General features: G+C 45.8%; 1 pseudogene; it reads right to left on the bottom strand.

Moving 5' to 3' along the window:
• Positions 1-6,240: 6,240 nt before the first annotated feature.
• Positions 6,241-6,351, bottom strand: LOC121451181 (annotated as a pseudogene).
• Between the last annotated feature and the right edge of the window lie 971 nt (positions 6,352-7,322).

The following is a 7,322-nucleotide window of genomic DNA, read 5'->3' as shown; positions in this document are numbered from 1 at the left end:
TCGGCTTTTCATTATCTCCTGGCAAGGCTCAAAGCAACTGAGTAACAGCCAGCCAGTTCCATGGTCTCAGTGTTCCTGCTATCTCTCCGCCTAGCCTAGCCTGTGTGCCTGAATTGTTGCAGCAAATGCTCTCCCACTTCTCTTCAGAGACAGGGCTCTCCTGTGGGCCAGCTTCCTCCCAGAGACTATCTGTACTTCACTGTTCAGGAGACTTTTTGTTTTTTGTTTTCTGGAATCTTATTGTGTTGGCTAGCCTGACCTTGAACTGTTTCTTGGTGTTTAGGCATCCTCCTGCCTCAGTCTCCTGGAGTAGCTGAGACATAAGTGCGTACCAGGAGCTGTCCTGGAACTCACCAGGCAGACCACTCCCAAAACAACTGGATCCAATCAGGTGGTCTTTGGAAGCAGGTGCTGAGACAAAATGATGACTGAAAAAGGTGTTTGGACAGTAATGTCTGTGTAGGTCAGGGCGGACGCAGAAACAGAGTGGGCCTTCAGGCAGTGGTGCAGACCTGATACCCATCATGGAAATGGACAAGGGAAGGCAGGTGCACCTCAAGCCAATGCAGATCCTACCAATGGACTCCAGAGCAAAGAGAACCCTTTAGAGGAGTCCAGGGGTGGGCAGAAACCACCAGGTCCCTGGCAACCACGCTGTGCTCGTTGACTAGAGAGAGGTCTGGGACCGCATCTGCCTTAGCTCTGACACTGTAGTAGATCCCAAATCCAGTGAAGTTGGAGCCGGAGGGCAGATTCTCTCTCTCCTTTTTTTTTTTAATTTTTTTTAAGATTTATTTATTATGTATACAGTGCAGGGCAGAAGAGGGTGCCAGATCTCATTATAGATGGTTGTGAATCACCATGGTTGCTGGGAATTGAACTCAGGACCTCTGGAAGGGCAATCAGTGCTCTTAACCTTTGAGCCATCTCTCCAGCCCCAGGCAGATTCTCTCTGCTGCTCTGTCAGGTGTTTCCTCTCTAAATCTAGTGCCCTCCCACCCCTTTTGTGTTGTGTGTGTGTGTGTGTGTGTGTGTGTGTATGTGTGTTATTTGTGTATGTGCACATGTGTGCTAATGGATGTGGAGCTTCGAGAACCTCTTTGGGTGTGGTTCTTGAGGAAGCCTCACCTTTTTTCTTTTGAGACAAAGTCTCTCACTGCCCAGGAACACCTGGAGCACCACGTAGGCCAGGCTGGCTGGTCAGTGAGTGCCAGCCGTCTGCCTGTCTCTGACTCCCATATTGCCATCTCTGGTGTTACAAGTATACACACCACTGTACCCAGCTGTTTATCTGGATATTGGGATCGAATTTAGGGACTCACACTTGCAAAGTGAATGCTTTAGTGCCTGGGTTATCACCGCCTCAGCCCAGTGCAGTATTATTTCTGCATGCCGTCTTGTCTCTGTAACTATAAAACATAAACTTTGAAAAGGATTCAGACACAAGCAAATCAAGCAAGCCATGATTCCGCTAACGCTCTTTGACCGGTGCAAAGGGAAGGCTGGAGGAATCCTGAGGCTTTGGGAATGTGTGTATGGGTTTAAGCTGCCAAGCTTGTCTCCTTCACTGACAGAAGGAGAGAGACGGAGGTGGAATCAGCTGTTGTTTGGGTGTGTGGGGAAAAGCTGGCTCTCTGCTCAGAATGTTGTTTTAACAACTCTGAAAAAAATGATGTGGGAAAGAGCTGGTTCCTTCTCATTCCATCAGAACTGGAGATAGATGGCTTCTTGCTATACCTTTTCCTTTCAGAGGACCCCTTATTTTCAACCTGTACTGGAAACTTTGAAGATACTGGATCTGGGTGCCCAGGGTATTAGAGATGCCTGGGGAAGTGTTGGAGGACAAAGTCGTTGGAGGATGTGAGGCAATGCAAGGGCTTCCAGGTGGGTCTCCCCCTTGACAGGGCTTAGGGTAGAAAAAGTGGCTTGGAGTTCTTTGTTCCAAAGAGTTGTTCTGGTTGTGTTTACTCATACTGCTAGCTGAAGGAGGAGCTAGGAAAGAACGTGACACACAGGCCCCGCAGAGTTCATAAGAACAATATGAATATGAGCTTGGTGAGCTTGCACAAACTGTCCTGCTAGCACTCAGGAAACAGGCAGGGGGATGGCCATGACACCAAAAGTAAATAAACAAATGAATAAAAATATGGATATGAGTTCCAGGACAGCAAGGGCAACAAAGAGAAACCCTGTCTTGAAAAATAAATAAATAAATAAGTAAGTAAATAAATAAATATGAATTTTTTTTTTGAGATAGAATCTCAGTGTGTAGCTCTGACTCAGCTGGAATTCACAAAGACCCACATGCCTCTTCCTCCTGAGTGCTGGAACTGAGGGAATGTGCTACCACACCCAGTTTGGGCCATCATACTTCTCAGAGGAAGCTGGACTATATAGCTCTCCTGGAGGAAAGTTAGAATACGTTAGAACTGCGATGGTTTGACTGAACTATGGCTCTCCTGGAGAAAAGTTACAGTAAGTTAGAACTGCGATGGTTTGGCTGGACTATAGCTCTCCTGGAGGAAAGCTCGAATCAGTCAGAACACAGGTCTCTTGACTCCACACTTAGAGCTCTGCTTGGTGCTGTCACAAACAACCATGGCTCTGCTTCCCACGCTGTGCTGAGAACTGAGAAGTGGGTCAGAAGAAGGAAATGCCTGTGGGGACATCCTAGACCCCGAAGGTGGGAGAGTATATGAAGTGTTACTGTGACCACTCCTTTCCCCCCCTTCCCTCCCTCTCCTTTTTTCCCCTTCCTCCCAATTCCCTCCCTCCACATTTTTCCAGACAGAGCCTGTCTTAGTTACATTTCTATAAGTTGCTATAAGACACCATGACCAAGGCAACTAATAGAAGAAAGAGCTTATTTGGGTCTTACAGTTTCAGAGGGTGAGTCTCTGACCATCATGGTGAGGACCATGGCGCAGGCAAGGCAGGCACCATGATGGAGCAGTTAAGAGCTGGCATCCTGATGTGTAAGTGTACCAGGAGTTTTCTTCTGGGCCACCAAATCATGACACAGACACTTTTCAGTTTTGAATGCTCGGTCTTAATTTAGTTCGTTTCTGGATAGCGCTTTTAAATTAACCTGTTTCTCTTTATTGACCCTTGACTCAGGGCTTTTTACTTTCTTTCTGTATATCCTGTTCTCACTGCTTCTCATGTCTGCTGGCTAGGGCCTGCTTGCTTCTTACCAGGGTGTCCCTTTCTTTCTCCCTTGTCCTCTCTTCCTTCTTCTGCCATTCCTCCATTTCTTTTTTTTTTTTTTTTTTTTTTTTTTTTTTAAATATTTATTTATTTATTATGTATACAATATTCTGTCTGTGTGTATGCCTGCAGGCCAGAAGAGGGCACCAGACCCCATTACAGATGGTTGTGAGCCACCATGTGGTTGCCGGGAATTGAACTCAGGACCTTTGGTAGAGCAGGCAATGCTCTTAACCTCTGAGCCATCTCTCCAGCCCCCCCATTTCTTTCCCTATTTATTGTCTCTGTCCGGCAGTCCCACCTATCCTTTCTCCGGCCTGGCTATTGGCTGTTCAACTTTTTATTAGACCAATCAGGTGTCTTAGGCAGGCAAGTGAAACAAATGCAACATATCTCTACATAATTAAGCAAAGGGAGTATAAACAAAAGTAACACACCTTTACACAGTAAAAGTAATAGTCTGCAGCATAAACAAATGTAACACGTCTTTGCCCAGTTAAAATAACATTCCACAACATGTAAGCATGAGGCAGAGAGAGGGAGAGATACTGGGAGTTGTTGGGGACTGCAGACCACCAGACCCTGAATTTTCTGGAAACAACTTGTTCTCCTCTGCTCTGAGCAGCCTGGCAGGGGAGTGGATTCTGACAGCTGGGGTGTGGTCAGAGCCCTATATAAGCTGCCCCTGAGCACAATAAAGATGACATTTTTGGCATTCTTGTATCAAGGATGACCCATGTCCCCATGTGTTTGTCTGTCAGTATGCACATGTTCTCGGCTCGCATACCGTAGCACATACAGCTTAGTGTGAAGGGTGAATGTTGTGTTTTACAGAGAGTGACCAGAGTCTTGAAATTTTAAATCCTGCCCCCCACCCCCGTGACACATTTCCTCCTACAAGACCATACCTCCAAATCCTTCCCTGTTTGTTTCACTAAGTGGGGACTAAGTATTCAAATATATGAGCCTGTAGAGGCCATTTTTATTCAAACCACCACATTCTCACTCTATAGCCTAGGTTAGCCTAGAACTCACTACATAACCCAGGCTGGCCTTGAATTTGTGGCAATCACGTTGCTTCAGTCTCCTGCATAGTAAGGTTATAGGCATAAACCACCATGCCTGGCTCATCAGTGACTTTTTTTTTTTAACTTCCTAACCACACCCAGAATAGAAATTCAACTCAATCAGGAAAAGCCCAGGTGTTAGTATAAGTTATTATTGTTACAGACAAATGATTTAGGAGGGCATGATGGTTCACACCTGTAATCTAAGTACCTGCGGGGGAGAAGCAGGAGGAGTGTCAGGAATTCAAGGCCTGCCTGAGCTACTTGGTGAGTTTGAGTTTCCCCTTGGCTACATAGGGAGACTCTGTCTCCAAAAATTAAATAAATAATAACCATAATAAAATATGAAAATTCAAGACTTAAATAACAAGAAATTTGTAGAAAATGCCTCAAAGTAGTGGTTACCTGTCCTGAAGAACCAGTCTGCCTCCATCTTAGGCTTAAAATCCATCTTATAGTAAAGACAAACTAGGTTCATTCCTGTTTATGATTAAATCTCTCTTTTTCAAGGATTGGGCTAGGACCCACCTGCAACCTTAACTGCAAATGGTTCTGAATGCCTGTTCCCGGAATGGTGATCATGTCTTTGTTTCAAAAAGATGTTTATAACCAGCTTGCAACCCTACCTTTGTTTCAAAAGGTTATGTGACCGCCTATGACTACCTTGTTATGGCCACCCGTTATTACACCCACTTTGCAGCGATGTCTTTGTTTCAGGAGGGACTAATTTGTTATGCTTATGTTATGTTCCTGTAACTCTGCCTAACTTGTCCACCAAATTGTCCATTTGGAAACTCTCTACCCCTGAGCTATAAAAGCCCTGTCTTTATCTTATACAACTCTTATACAACGCTGACCTTTGAACCCCACCTTAATGGAAGGCAGTCCACGTACATGCATATAGAAGCTTGCTTTAGTTGATTTGGCCACGATGGCTTGGCCCATGGTTTTTCTCCCCCATCTGGGTGTTAACAGTCCCTCTCCCTTTGCACTGCTCTCTACTGCACAGGGCTGGCCACCTCCATCAACCTTTGCCATTGCATCTGTCAGGCAGACCGGGATTAGTCTTCCTCCAGGCCACTGTCTTGCTCAAAAGCCTCAAGTAGGGTGTCTTGGTGTACTATATTGCAATCTCACACTCTGAGGCTGAGATTGGAGGACTGAGAGGGCCAGCTTGAGCTACATATAAACCATACAGTGTATCTTGTTTTTTTCAAAACAGAATTTCTCTGTGTAGCCCTGGCGTATTCCACCACCGCCATTCTATTAAGGTCTCTTATCTTCTGCTATTTCCCTGTTCTTTGCTCACTCTATAGGTTCCCTCCCATTCTAGTCCCCTCAATCAACACGTTTTTCTGCTCCTGGCTGAAAAGTTTTTGTGTCCCAATAAACCTCTCCGCTGATGCAATAATCTGAATCAGACCGAATCAAACTGAATTAGAAAAAGCCTGGGGTTTAATGGATACCAATGCTCCCTCCCGGGTGGCCTTCCAGCCCCCAGAGAGGAGGCTGGGAAGGAAGACCAGGAACATGTTGTTTGTTCTGAGGGCAGTTTAAATACCCTGTGGGCATGGTCTTGAGCATCTCAGGGGAGGGGGCTTGGGATGGAACTATCCACCCAGACATTCCAGACTCTTTGGATATATGGATGCCAGGGGCTGGGGTGAAGCCTTAACCCCAACATTCCAGATTATTTGGGTACAGAGGCACCAGGGGTTGGGGTGAGGCTTAACCCAAACATTCCAGACTCTTTGGGTGTATGAATGTCAGCGGCTGGGGTGATGCTTCCACCCAAACACTTTGTCCATTTTCTTATTTCCACTCACCCAGCTTTCTCCTTCACCTATTTATTTTCTAGGCAAGTGCGCCCCCATGACACCCTTCCTTCAACTGGTTGAACCTAGAGTCTTGGACATGATAGGCAAATCCTTTTCTACTGAGCCAAATCCCCAGAACATGCTAGGCAAGCACTCTTCTCAACCACAACCCCACTAACATACCTGTTTTCTTTTTCTACACATTTAGAGAAATTTCTCTAGAAATGAAGTATAGAAATGATCCCTGGAAATATAATCTTACCTGTTTTCTAAAGGTTCAGACTAAGTTTGCCTTTATTTGGGTTGAAAGGAGACTTCCCATAAGCACATCATTTGTGTCTTTCTGCCTCTATCATACTCTTTTGTTAGGCTTGTCAATAATTCCAATAGCTCCAAAATGTCAGTCTCAAAGAGAGAGAATCACCCTTCTCCGTGGCAGGTCCAGCCGCCTGGTGTCTAAAGTCACCTGACTCCATTTCTTCAGTTCTGTCCTTCCACACCTGATCCTCCAGAAAAGGGGGTCATACCTTTGATGCTGCCCCCCTTAATGTATCTTTGGAATACATTGCTTGGAACTCTCTATGTAGACCAGGCTAGCCTCAAACTCAGAGATCCACCTGTCTCTGCTAGGATTAAAGGCTGTGCACCTGGCTAACTTCCCGTTTGAATTCTGGCCAGAGGACTTGGGTGGGTGGGGCTTTTTTTTTTTTTTTTTGACCTGAGGCTGATGGTCCGCCTGAGTGCTTCCTCCAAGGAAAGGTTTCTGTGGGTGACTCAGAGGTCCCCTCTTTTTCTCCTATTATTTGTTCAGTACAAATACACTCAGTATAGTTAAGGGGTTACCTAGAGAGTTAATTTACCTTAATTTTTCCAGTAACTGGGACAATTCACCTGTCCTATCTGTCTGTCTATCTGTCTGTCTGTCTATCATCTTTATTTATTTCTAAGATCTCCTTTCCAAACCACCCTTTGGTCTGGAAGTAACCTGATCCAGGAGGGACACCAGCTCCGCAGAAGGTCGCCCAAACCGCGCCTTCTCTCGCTGTTCCTCCTTAGGGCTCTATCCCTCCTAGAAAGCTTCCTTTGGAATGCGGAGACCTAGCAACCCAGCTACAGAACAGGTAGGTGGACTTTCCCCTCCAGGGTCCACGCCCAGCTTCTGAGGACTGGGGGAGGGGGAGGAAATAAGCTACAGCAAACGCCACGGGAATGCTGGCTGTATCGAAGATTC

The sequence above is a fragment of the Microtus oregoni genome, unplaced genomic scaffold (genome assembly GCF_018167655.1).
Source record: "Microtus oregoni isolate MIOR12 unplaced genomic scaffold, Mior012 000007F_ref0000211, whole genome shotgun sequence".
NCBI classification, from domain to species: Eukaryota; Metazoa; Chordata; class Mammalia; order Rodentia; family Cricetidae; genus Microtus; species Microtus oregoni.
This window is presented reverse-complemented; position numbering and strand designations above follow the sequence as displayed.